Here is a 13,715-nt window from a genome sequence, read left to right as displayed (position 1 = left end):
GTCAAGTGGGGATCGAACCCTGTTCTCTCAGGGCCTAGTTTGACAGCAACCACTCTGTCCAAGTGGTGTCATGTTTTGATTTTGGCAAACAGGATGGGGCCATGCAAGTGCCAAAGCTCAGTACTGACAAGAGTCCATATTTGAAGAGAAAGAAGTGGCCACACATGCAAGGCAAATATAAAGGTTTGCCCCAGGGGAGAAAGGTGGGGAGTGAAGATATCTGAACACAACTTTACTGGAGGGATGAGAGGGGTATGTCCAGACTTTTCTCTCCCTGTAAGTTTAAAGACTCTTCTTGTCCCAACAGTTAACAATCCTTAGGCCAAAACAATTCCCAGAAGCAATGGCTTGGAACTGCTTTTGTTCATAATTTGAGGAGAACCTTAGTGGGTGAAATTGAGAAGGATTCTCCCTCCTTAACCATCCTGCTGGGTCTTTTGTGGGATTGATAGGTTTGAATCCGGCATGCATCAGCAAACCTGTATGACTAATGAGAAGCAGGCATCAGGCGCAGTTGGGGGCTGTGTGATTTCCCGGAGAACTGGTGCAGGTGAAAAATGCAGGTTCTACTGAGTCCTGCCCTCTTGTCGGTTTGGATTTGCTTCTAAGGTTCAGTAGTCCATCCTACTCCATCCTTTGCACCTGGATAATCTGAAGGACCTTTTAAGAGCCTCTTGAGGAGGAGGAGGTGATGGTCCCTGGGGGGGGGGCTGACAGCATTGTATTGGCTGGATTCCCAGACCCCTCCTGCCCGCTTCCCCTTGTCCTTTTCTGGGAGGTGTTAATGGGGGAGAGAACTGTGATCTCTGAGGACAAAGAAAGCCCCTTTAATCATGTGCTATTTTAGGCATAAACCTCACCCTATTTACAGTGGAGTTATTATCTGGTTGCCCATTTACCTTGAGGCATTTACCAGATTTTAAAATCAAAGATAGTTATTACAGATAAGCCTTTTCCTGACTGTCTGCTTAAGCTTGGCAGCATTGAGAAGTTTCAGCAGGCATTCAAAGGTTAAAACAGAAAGTCCCTCTTCGCAAAATACTCCAAGGGACTGAGCCTGATGACACTAAGGCTTCAGTTTTTGTTGGTGTCAAAATGAGCCTCACCATCTCAGGGTGTTGCCACCAGTGCCTCTTCATTTATGCCCCCCCCCGCCACACGCCAGAGAAGCGGACACGGAGCAATGGATCCAAACTACAAGAAAGAAGATTCCACCTAAACATTAGGAAGAACTTCCTGACAGTAAGAGCTGTTCGACAGTGGAATTTGCTGCCAAGGAGTGTGGTGGAGTCTCCTACTTTGGAGGTCTTTAAGCAGAGGCTTGACAACCATATGTCAGGAGTGCTCTGATGGTGTTTCCTGCTTGGCAGGGGGTTGGACTCGATGGCCCTTGTGGTCTCTTCCAACTCTATGATTCTATGATTCTATTCTATGTGACATCTGAGCACCAGCGGCCATTTCCAACAGCAGGAAATGATGGACAAAGAAACGAAAACTACCCCATGCTTCAGATGGGCTCTGGGCTCTGAAGCCAGAGGTTTGTTGTGCTGAACACCTGAGCATGAGACCTCCTTGTTTTGACTCCAGTGCTCCCTTCCCACCTTTGCTAAAGCGCTGCCCTGCGTCTGCCTCTTCTTCTGCCCAGGGCTGAATCCTCTTTGTCTGTATTAGCAAGCAAAGGCAAGCAAGTGAATTCCAGCACGTCTTTGAAGGAGTGTGTGTGCTCTTTATCTTCCTTATCAGTCTGCCTACCTCCCTTCTCCCTTTAAACTTCTCTTGCTGAGAGGAGAGCTTGGATAAGAGCAGAGGGGTTTGGATGTTGTTATCATGCTGATGCCTGTTATTCTCCAGGAGTCTGGCTTCATGAAACAGCTGCCTGCTCACCCCCTTCGTTTGCCTTCACTTCTGCTCTTGTGCTACAGCTAATCAGGTTCCTTCTTACGGAGGCCATAGGTGCCAACTCCCTGGGGCCCAGGGGGCCCAAGAACCCACAAAATTCCCCGCAAAGGGGCCGGGCACCCACTAATTTCGGTCATGGGGCCAAGCTGGCACTGCTGATGAAGCAGCCTCAGCCCCTGGTTTCAAATCTTGGTTGAGACTGGCAGGAGAAACTGGAGCCAGAGGTGGGAGGGGCTCCCAATCTCCACTTTTAAAACTCTTGCTTCTTTGCTTTTAACTGTGGCTAGGTTTGCTTGCTTCTTTGTTTTTGCTTCATGGCTGCACTCTACTGTCTGTGTCAAAGGCACCTTGTGAGTCACTGCTATACAAATCTCAAAGCAATTTCATAATTAAAAACTTTAATAGAAATAATGAACAACAATTCCATATATAAAAGCAATTATAAACACACTGTCATGTGTAAAACAGAAATCAAACCCAGTACAGTGGTACCTCGGGTTACATACGCTTCAGGTTACATATGCTTCAGGTTACAGACTCCACTAACCCAGAAATATTACCTCAGGTTAAGAACTTTGCTTCAGGATGAGAACAGAAATCGCAGCGGGAGGCCCCATTAGCTAAAGTGGTGCTTCAGGTTAAGAACAGTTTCAGGTTAAGTACAGGCCTCCGGAATGAATTAAGTACTTAACCCGAGGTACCATTGTACAGATGTAGGTTGGTATAAAGATCTCCACTTAAAAGGCTTGTTGAAAAAGGAAAGTCTTCAGCAGATGCCAAAAAGGCTACAGAGTGCTAATTTTCATTTTCAAAATAACTTTTCCTTGAGAATTAATTTGCTGTGTTGTTGGTCATTAATCTTTCATTTTACGGATGAAGTAAAATGAATCTGTATAGTGTCTCAATGAATCTGTGGCAAGACTTCCGGGTTGGCGCCATCGGTAATGGCGGATTCCCTCTGATTTTCCGAGGGACCAGCTCCGCAGGATCGGGTCTGTACCGCTGTGGCGAAGCGGGGACCCCTCAAAAATCACAGGCGGGTGAAGCCTGTGAACGTGGGACTCAGTGGGCACCTTTTGCGCCCCCCAATCTGTGAAGGAACCCTTTTTTGGGCTCCGGAGTGAAACAGGGTGAGTGGCGCAGTGCTGAGAGTCGACTGCTTCTTCCGCAGAGTGAAGCCACACAGCCGTTATCGAAGAGCGCTGACTTTTTCCTGGGACAATTCGACTTCAAAAGTAACTACCCGTGAGTAGGATAAAATTGGATTTATAGGGAGAAAAACAATTAATTCGGCACCGAAGCGGGGAGGCATAAACAGGAAGTCCACCTTCCATTTCTTGTAAACAGATCAAAGCTAAGAGACTGTAAGCGGAAACTTTGAAAGACGCTTGAAAAAGGACATAAATCCTAACATCAGAAAAGTGATCTCCCCTCCGGTTTGCAGGAGAGGAGGGGGGAAAGGTTTGAACTGTATTTACCTGCAAAAAAAAAGAGGGGAAGGAGGCTAAAATCCACCGCTTAGAACCTGGGATCGGACTGCCTTGAGGCAAGGAATGCCGCTCTGTGAAAAGCACTATCGGTAAACAGAGTACTTTTGACAGCTAACTCTGCAAGAGAGATACAGTGTTTCTGGACTTCTCCTGGTTTTAAAGTAACTGATTACTGCAATTGAAACTGTTGTTTTCTTGTGAATTGGGGGATTTATAAGGACTATTTTTTTCTTAAAGTTGCAAGTTTTGACTGTTCCTGTGTCCCCCTAGAGGAGGTTTGATATTGCTACAATAACAACTGGGCTAGAGGAATTTTCCATCTCAAAACAAATTCTAGCCGTGGGACTGACCTTGGACTTCTATGAGAGTGTTATGGCAGATGGAAGAGGAAAGTTAGAGTTGATTCAGGAAAAAACTACTAGGTCTGGCAGATCTTTTCGTACAGATCCTGGGTCGCAGCGAAGAGCTTTAACATCTGGTCCTTCTGGACCATCTGGATTATCAGGGGCTGCACCCCCACAAGTTAAACCAAAAGGAATGTCGTCTGAAGATGTTTTAGCTCTGGCTCTAAGAAAAATTAATGAATCTTTGGAAAATTTAAGTAAACAAGTAGCTGAAACAAATAAACAAGTAGCTGAAGCATCAGTTAAAATTGACCAAAATACTACAAGTATTAATAATTTGGGACAGAAGGTGAACACTAATACAGAGACTATTGAGAAATTGTTACAGGAATCTGCTTTGACCCGAAAGACAGCTGAAGAAGCAAAGGACATAGCAACCGCTACTCAAGAGAAGATACCGCCGATATATAGGCAACTCGAGGACCACGGGTTGACGTTGTCTATGATTGAATTGAAGGAGAAACAAAGAAATTTGAGAATCAGGGCTGTACCAGAACTTGAGAAAGATAACTTGACTGACTTTCTGACGCAGGAATTTGCAGATTTGGGGAAGGAAGAATTTAAGATAGTGAGCGCATTCAGGCTTGGAAGAGGAGGAAAGAAGAACAAGGTGAGAGACTGTTTGATTACCCTTCGAACAAAAGAGGAGAGAGACAAAATCTTGAATCTGCACTTCCGAAAGACTTTGGAAATACATGAGTCAAGTGTGGAGATATTTAAGGACATTCCAAAACATCTCTTGGATTTAAGATCTAACTACGGAGACTTGGTTGCCCTGCTGAGAAGCAACAGAATCATCTTTAGGTGGGAATTTCCCCAAGGCCTGTCCTTTAAATATAAAGGAAGAAAGATAAAAATAAGATCAGTTGACGACAAAGATAGATTCTTGAAAGACCACGGAGAGGACTTACAGAAAGAAGTGGAATCTGGAGAAGAGCCAAAAGCACTGGAAAGAGGAATATTAGATATAACAAACTTATCTTTTGGATTGCATGGTTCAGAGAAAGTGACACCACCGACAGAACAAGAACAAACACTTGGTGCAGCTGGAGGTAAAGCAAAATAATAACATCATAGAATCATAGAGTTGGAAGAGACCACAAGGGCCATCGAGTCCAACCCCCTGCCAAGCAGGAAACACCATCAGAGCACTCCTGACATATGGTTGTCAAGCCTCTGCTTAAAGACCTCCAAAGTAGGAGACTCCACCACACTCCTTGGCAGCAAATTCCACTGTCGAACAGCTCTTACTGTCAGGAAGTTCTTCCTAATGTTTAGGTGGAATCTTCTTTCTTGTAGTTTGGATCCATTGTTCCGTGTCCGCTTCTCTGGAGCAGCAGAAAACAACCTTTCTCCCTCCTCTATGTGACATCCTTTTATATATTTGAACATGGCTCTGCAACTATTCAGTTGGTATTGTAATGGACTCAATTGTCCTCGGAAGAGGAAAAGTGTTTTTCATTTGTTAAAAAAGGAACAATTGGACTTGATTTGCTTACAGGAAACACACGTGATAAGGCTACATAGGAAAATATTGATTGATAAGAGATTGGGACAGGAGTTTATTTCATCTGACAAAGTTAAAAAAAGAGTAGTGATTTATGCAAAGGAGAGACTATCACCGAAATTCATTTTTAAAGACGATCAAGGAAGATTTGTGGCAATTGAAATTCAAGTTCAAGGAGAGAAATTTTTGATAGTAGGAATTTATGCACCGAATGAGGGGAAATCTGAATTCTTTAAAAAGTTGCATGAGACCTTAATGGATTATTTGGATTACAATCTGATTTTGATGGGGGATATGAATGGAGTAGTATCTACAAACATGGATAAGGCACAAAGACAGGTAGTCACCAAGGATGGCAGACTACCGAAAACATTTTTCGAGATGACAGACAACTTGGACTTAGTCGATATTTGGAGAACAAAGAATCCTTTGGGAAGAGAGGGAATTTTCTTGTCTGAAGCCAAGATGACATGGACTAGAATTGACCAAATATGGGTAACTAGAGGAATGGCACCAAAGATAAAGAAAGTGGAAATTTGTCCAAAAACTTGCTCCGACCATAATGCTGTAAGGATGGAGATGAAACTAATATCAACTGGCTCCTTCAGATGGAGGATGAATGACACCTTATTCAGAGATGAAGAAGTGTATAAAAAGGCCCAAAAAACCTTGAGAGACTATTTTGAGATAAATATGAACACTAATGTTGAAAAATTAGAAGGGACCAGTTGGTTAAAGGTATACAAGTCGGAGCCAAACAGTACAAATTGAGAGCATTTGCAGATGACTTAGTATTGACGTTACAGGAGCCAGAATCTAGTACCAAAAGGGTTTTAGAACTGATTCAAGAATTTGGTCAGCTTGCAGGATTTAAACTGAATAAGTGAAAAACCAAGGTTTTAGAGAAAAAATTAACACCGATTGAGAGAGAGAGGTTTCAGAACGAGACAGGCTTAACAGTGGTTAAGAAAGTGAAATACCTGGGGATTAACATTACAGCAAAAAATGGGAATTTATTTAAAGACAACTATGAAAAATGCTGGGCCGAAGTGAAAAGAGATTTAGAAATTTGGTCAAATTTGAAGCTTTCACTGCTGGGTCGTATTGCTGCGATAAAAATGAATGTATTGCCTAGAATGTTGTTTTTGTTTCAAACATTGCAAATTGTGGACAAAATGGACTGTTTCAAGAAGTGGCAGAGAGATATTTCTAGATTTGTCTGGCAGGGCAAGAAGCCTAGAATAACATTTAAAATACTAACAGATGCAAAGGAAAGAGGTGGATTTGCCCTGCCAGACTTTAAACTTTACTATGAATCAGCAACTTTCTGCTGGTTGAAAGAATGGCTGCTTCTGGAAAACACAGACATTTTGGATTTAGAAGGTTTTAACAATGTATTTGGATGGCATGCATATCTGTGGTATGATAAGGTTAAAGCACATAAAGCATTTAAGAATCATATTGTCAGGAAAGCATTGTTTAATGTCTGGATAAGATATAAGGATCTACTTGAAAATAAAACCCCAAGGTGGTTGTCACCGATGGAAGCTAAAGCACAGAAAAAGCTCAGTATGGAGGCCAAATGGCCGAAATATTGGGAAATTCTGGAACAAGAGGGAGATAGACTGAAATTGCAGAGTTTTGAGAAACTAAAAAACAAAGTGCGAGATTGGCTTCATTATTATCAGATAATGGAGGCATATAATTCGGACAAGAACATTGGTTTCCAGGTGGAAAAATCAAAATTAGAAACAGAACTGTTAGAACCCAAAACTAAGATTTTGTCAAGGATGTACAACCTGCTGTTGAAATGGAATACTCAGGATGAAACAGTGAAATCTGCTATGATTAAATGGGCACAAGATGTTGGACATAATATTATGATGGCTGATTGGGAACAGTTATGGACCACAGGTATGAAGTTTACGGCATGTAATGCCTTAAGAGAGAATATTATGAAAATGATATACAGGTGGTACATGACCCCAGTCAAGCTTGCAAAAATCTATCATTTGCCCGATAATAAATGTTGGAAATGTAAAAAAAACTGAAGGTACATTCTTTCACCTTTGGTGGACGTGCCCAAGGATTAAGGCTTTCTGGGAGATGATCTATAATGAATTGAAAAAGGTATTTAAATATACCTTCTTGAAGAAACCAGAGGCCTTTCTCCTGGGCATGGTCGGCCAATTGGTGTCAAAGAAGGATAGAACTTTTTTTATGTATGCCACAACAGCAGCAAGAATACTCATTGCAAAGTATTGGAAGACACAAGATCTACCCACTCTGGAAGAATGGCAGATGAAGGTGATTGACTATATGGAACTGGCGGAAATGACTGGCAGAATCCGAGACCAGGGAGAAGAGTCGGTGGAAGAAGATTGGAAGAAATTTAAAGACTATTTACAGAAATATTGTAAAATTAATGAATGTTAGAACGATGTTGGATAGAAACTAAGGGGTTTTTAGCTGCAATACTATAAGGGAATATGAAAAATGGATTACTAATAGATAAAGATTTAATGTTATAATATTTTAAGATTAAAGATTAGGATAAACAAAGAGGGGAAGGATTTGCTGAACCAACAAACTAAATTGGAATACAAAAAAGGGAGGCGTGAGGAGGTCTGGGAAACAAGCTAATGAAAAATAAGTAATGGAAAGATTGAGTTGTTTTTAATTATTTTTATTTTGTATTTTTCTTTTTTCTATTTTTCTTTTGTAATATTTTGAAAATCTTAAATATCTTACAAAAAAAAACACCACATAATGAATCTGTGGCAGATGGGAAGGTTTTTAAAAATTCACTGATTAGAATAGCTCAGGGGTGGGCAACCTAAGGCCCAGGGGCCGGATCTGGCCCAATTGCCTTCTCAATCCAGCCCACAGGAACCAGCGTGTTTTTACATGAATAGAATGTGTCCTTTTATTTTAAATGCATCTCTGGTTTATTTGTGGGGCATAGGAATTCGTTCCTCCCCCCCAAAAAAAAATAGTCCGGCCCCCCACAAGATCTGAGGCTGAAAAAGGTTGCTGACCCCTAGAGTAGATATATACCCTGCCTTGTCCCACAGGCTCAAGCAAACAATCAGCAGTCTGTCATCCCTCCCTCCCTCTCTTTCTTCCCTTAAAGGGCTGACAATAAAAAACAAAGCACGTACATGGATGCAGCAGGAAAGGAATAAGAAGAAGAAAGATGGGAAGTGAGACAAGAATTTGAAATATTGATCAAAGCCCAGTTTCAACACTATCACTTAATTTGTTTGTGGAACTCACTGCCAGAAGAAGCTGTGGTGGCAATGAACTTTAAAAAGGGATTAGACCATTAACAGAGAAGGAAAAGTCAATTGGTGGCTAGTAATCATGACAGCCATATGGAACTGTCACACTTAATGGCAGTACACTACTAAAAATAAAGGTAAAGGACCCCTGGACAGTTAAGTCCAGTCAAAGGCACTATGGGGTTGTGGTGCTCATCTCGCTTTCAGGGGTCATGTGGCCATCATGACTAAACCACTACTGGCATATGGAGGACCGTGATGAGTGCCAGAGTGCACGTAAACGCTGTTTACCTTCTTGCCACAGTGATACCTGTTTATCTACCTGCGCTGGCGTGCTTTCAAACTGCTAGGTTGGCAAGAGCTGGGACTGAGCAGTGGTTTAGACCACAGCGCCACCTGAGTCCCAGTACACTACTAAATGCTAATTGCAGGGTGACAACCGGAGAAGATTGTAGGCTGAATAAGCCCGTCCTGGGAGCTGCAGGTATCAGGTTCCACACCTACAATTCCAGAAGAAAAATGCACGGACTGCTCCCCATTTGTGAGAAACTAATGTCTGGCTTAGAGACTATGTAACTCAAGTTTCTTTTCAGGATACCTTGGACATATTGTTTATTACTGCAACTGTGCAAAAATTATTCCCAAGCTTTTGCTCCTATTGTTAGGACATCCTTAGGTTCTTCCAGAGGTTCCTTTACAAGATGGCTTTGGCCAATCTAGCGCCCTCCAGATATTTTGGAGCTCAGCTCCCATCAGCCCCAGGAGTTGACTTTGAAACCAGAGCAAAGAACTTGCGCTGGCTGAAATGGAAATCTACCCTGCCTTCCTCTGGCTTTGTCCCTCCGGGACAAGTTATGCTGGTGTTGCCAAACCAAGGGGACAAGAGGGAGGTGTGACCTAGTCAGGATGGGGTTAAACATGTCATTGGAGACACTGGCCCAAAAGGTATTCAGGAAACAATCGCTATGGGGATGAAGCATTTGTCTCTCTGCCTCTCCTTGCTCTCCCCAAAATGCTCCTCTTTTCCATCTGCAAGAGCTCTCTTTATTGCATCTCTCCTCCCTCTCTTGGGATACTGAAGTTTCTAAGTAGTTAAGGATCCAATTCAAGAGCCTGGTTTAAAAATAACAAACAAACTCTTTCTAGCTAAAATAGGGGTGGGGAACCTTTTCTGGCCTGGTGGGCCAGACCTTTATCCCCCATGACATTTATCATCAAGTGACTGATAAGTGGGTTGCCCCATTCACCTGTCAAAGTTGACATGGGGAGGGTAAGGGTAGGGTTTGCCCAGGGCTGGCCCAAAACATTTTGGCACAAAATGGTGCCCCCTCCCCTCCAGGGAAGAAGGAGTGAGTGGAGATCAACATCTGGAACAAAGGGGGAAGGGAGAAATAACTACATCCAGTTCTGCTGCGCCTGAGGGAGTCACCATACCTGGCGTTAATATGTGGACAGGTCCTGGGTCTGCCCCACCAGTAGATTCTTTGCAGGAAATGTACTGGTGAAGGATTGAACTCAGCCACCTCAGCTGATTTACAGGTGGCATGGTTGGGGAGGGAAGGGTCTGGCAAGCCAAACTGGACCCCCTGGTGGGCCCAGGTTGGTCCATGGCCTGGGGGTTTCCCACCACTGATCTGAAACTTGGGCTGGCCTCTGCCAGACAACACCACCAATTCAGAGTCAGGCTGTTACAGATAGTGGAAAAGACTGCAGAGTAGTTCTAGCCATAGTGAAGAGAATGAGCTCTTTGGGATGCTCCTTTGTTTCAACTTCAGCTTGGCTATATCTCCAGGCAAGCAATTCTCACTCAGTCTCTTCCCTGTCTGCAATATGGAGATGGGGATACCTGCCCTACCTTACAGGGTCATTGTAAGGCAGAGATGCCCACTGGGGTGGCCTCCACAACTCAAGCCTCCACAGTGCTCAGAGGTGTGGTCCTCCTGCAACATTTGGAGGGCACCAGGTGGGACTGCAAGAAGTTAACATGTTTAAATTGCTGCAGAAATGCTACACGTCGTTATTCCCTAAGGAGAAGGAGGGCGCAGTGGTGTAGACAGACTGGCCACCAAGTGCATTTAGCCAAGACTTGAACTCAAGTAGAAAAGACGCATCGCTGTGTGGTGAAGCACATGCCTTCAGTGGCGGAGGAAGGGGTGTGTGGGCTGCCCCGGGTGTCATCACGGGGGGGGGGGCGCATTTGACAAAATGAATGGAGTGAGTGTGTGTTTTTTTAAAGTGGGCTCACAAAACTTTTTAGTTCAGTCAATAACTGTAAAGAAACGCGCCTGGCACTGGGCGCCACACCGCAGGGGCAGGCACTTACGTGCCATGTCCTGGGAGTGACGTGGTGGCTTGGGGGCCTGCAGGCTCCGTGCTGCCTGAAACGGCAGTGTGGGGCTTGCGTCTGCCCCCCGCCTCTCCCTCAGCTGCCCTATAGCTGAGGGGAGGCAGTGAAGAGGCTCCACAAAGCGCACCCCCCCGCCCCATGGATGGCTCACCCTGCCCCCAGCTGCAGGATGCGTGCACGACATTGGGCACCTGAGCGGCTAGCTATGCCGCTGCATGCCTTGGGTGCAGAAGGCCACCGGTTCAATCCCTGGCCTCTCCAGGAAGGGATGGGAAAGGCTGCTCTTTGTCACCAGAGAACTGCTGCCAGTCCCTGTTGGCAGCACTGAACTGGATGGATAAGGGACTGACTTATTATAAGGGGGATGCCTCAGCTGGGGGAACCCTTGGCTGTCCTCCAAGCCCTAGGTCAGGCTTCGCCTCGGGGCGGGGAGCCAGGATCCTGCAAGGAACCCAAGAAGAGGCTGTCCACACCCAGGGTGAGTTTGGCCTACACAGATCTGCATTTCACTCATTTTTGTGATTTCTCTTGCTGAGCTTAGGAAAACAGCAGCCTAAATGGAACAACGGCATGGAGGAATCCCCAATGAAAGGGAAGCTCTCCATTGGCTCAAAGGCTGTATTTACTCTTAGTCAAATTATAGTGTGCTTAAATGGATCATCTCTCTGCAGTGAAATTGTGAGCAATTAAATGGCTAAAGACATTTGCCTCAATTCAGCTTGCTGGTTAAAAAGCAACCAAAGCTGAGGGAGGAAGAGAGGCACCTCCAGCTACATCCTCCTTCTGTCTGCTGGCTAACCCCGCTAGCAAAAATGGCTTTCTTGCTTTGATCCTAGTGAAACTAGGCTTTATTTCACCTGGGTCAGAGACCCAGTTTGGCACCCTCCCCCCCATGTGCATTTGTGTACGCATAACCCCCTAACCCCCAGCTGTGGCTTGGCCTTCACCAAGCCTTTGGAGGATCCTTTGATTTCCCATAAAGCAACAGGTTCTGCTAAGATTAGATCCATTGAAATGAATAAAACTAAATTATTCCTAAAAACTAAATTATTCCACTGGGTATATTTTGAGTAGAACCATCACGGGCTACAACTTAGTATTTTTGGTAGCATCAGCCATGGTCTGAATAAAGCAAAGGGAGAACAGGATCCTGCTAGCAATTTTGTGCTGGTGTATTTATTTCCCTCTATACTGCTCCACCATGAAAGGCAGCACATACTTATTCAGCAACAGGCAGGCTGTGAAGGAGGAAACGGGAGGGAAGCAGCACATTGGCATTTTGCTTCCAAATAAATTTGTTTGCACATATATAACCTCTAGAGAGATTTATGGGGTGGGCTGGAACCCTCCCACAATCCCACTGCTTTATTCTTTCAACATCCTGTGAGGTAGCCTGGGTTGATCAGATAACATGAGAGGTTCAATGCTGAGTGTGGATTTGAACCCAGATCCTGCTGCTCTTTGTCCAACACTCATAACTACTTGCCCCAAGACTGAGCAGGATCAAGGGGATTACACAGAGTAGGGTTCAGAAGCAACAACTGCCATCCTGCACAAGCAACCCATGCAGTAATTTCAAGGGACGGTAGTTTTAGCGACAGACAGGAGTCCTGTTGCTAGCTGGCCAGAAAAACACCAGTCCTCCCTGGTCTAGGTGTAACAGGATAGTTGCTATGGAAAAATCAGCAGGTGAAACTGTTTAATGGCACACAGTTAACCATGCTCATCTGCTGATTGCTGCAGCTCAACTGCAGGAGGCTGGTCATGTGCTAGCTGCCCTACAAGGAAGCAGCTTGCAGCCTAAAAAGTGCTCCTTAGAACCCTTTGCAAGGTTGCAGAGGCACCAGGCAAATGTTTCCAGGAGGGCAGCCCTGTTAAGGTAAGATCCACACCTTTGTTGAAAGCATGGGTGTCCCCCAAAGGGGTGTCCAGACTTTTTTCAAAAAGGGCCAGATTTGAAGAAGTGAACATGCATGAAGGCATTCCCCCCCCACCAGTTGTTCACCTTTTTTAAGGGTTGAAGTTGTTCACCTTTTTTAAAGGATTTTACCCCAAAGTTGATTACCCCCCCCCCCTTTTTAGGATTTTACCCCAGAATTGTTGAACCACAGGAAGGAACTGCCTGTGGGGGCCAGATTAAACCGACCAGTGGGCCAGATTAGGCCCCCCAAACGGCCTTTGGACATTCTTGCCCTATAGAATCCTGGTAAGTGTTGTTTACATCTATCAGAACTACAGTTCCCAGCACCCTTAATGGCAGGGGGTGGGTGGGGTGAGGAGTAGAAGGAAAGATGCTGTATCCAATCAAGCCCAGTGACTGGTATCAGCAAAATGGTTTGCTTGAGGCAGATATTATGCATGCATTGTTATGGAAATAGGAACCATTCACAATGATGAACTTCTCCAAACAGAGTGAATGGGTAGTAAAATAGCAAATGCAATTCAATGCAAACAAGTGTCAAATGTTGCTTATCAGGGCAATTTTTTTTAATTTCACAAAGACATTCATAGAGTCTGAACTGGAGGTGGCTGAGGAGGAATGTGATCTTGGGGTCCTAGTGGAGAGCTTGGTGAAGATGCTGTGCAGCTGCTGTGAAAGGCACTAGGGATCATTAGGAAAGGAACTGAAAATAAATATTCTGCTATCATAATGTCATCATATAAATCTATGGTGCAACCACATTTGGAGGACTGTGTCCCATTCTGGTTACCTCACTTCAAAAATGGTATCGTAGTGTTGGAAAACGTTCAGAAAAGGACTATGAAAATTATCAAAGGGTGGAAGTA

Source organism: Podarcis vaucheri (assembly GCF_965113315.1).
Source record: "Podarcis vaucheri genome assembly, chromosome: 15".
NCBI classification, from domain to species: domain Eukaryota; kingdom Metazoa; phylum Chordata; class Lepidosauria; order Squamata; family Lacertidae; genus Podarcis; species Podarcis vaucheri.
Note: the sequence above shows the minus strand (reverse complement) of the source record.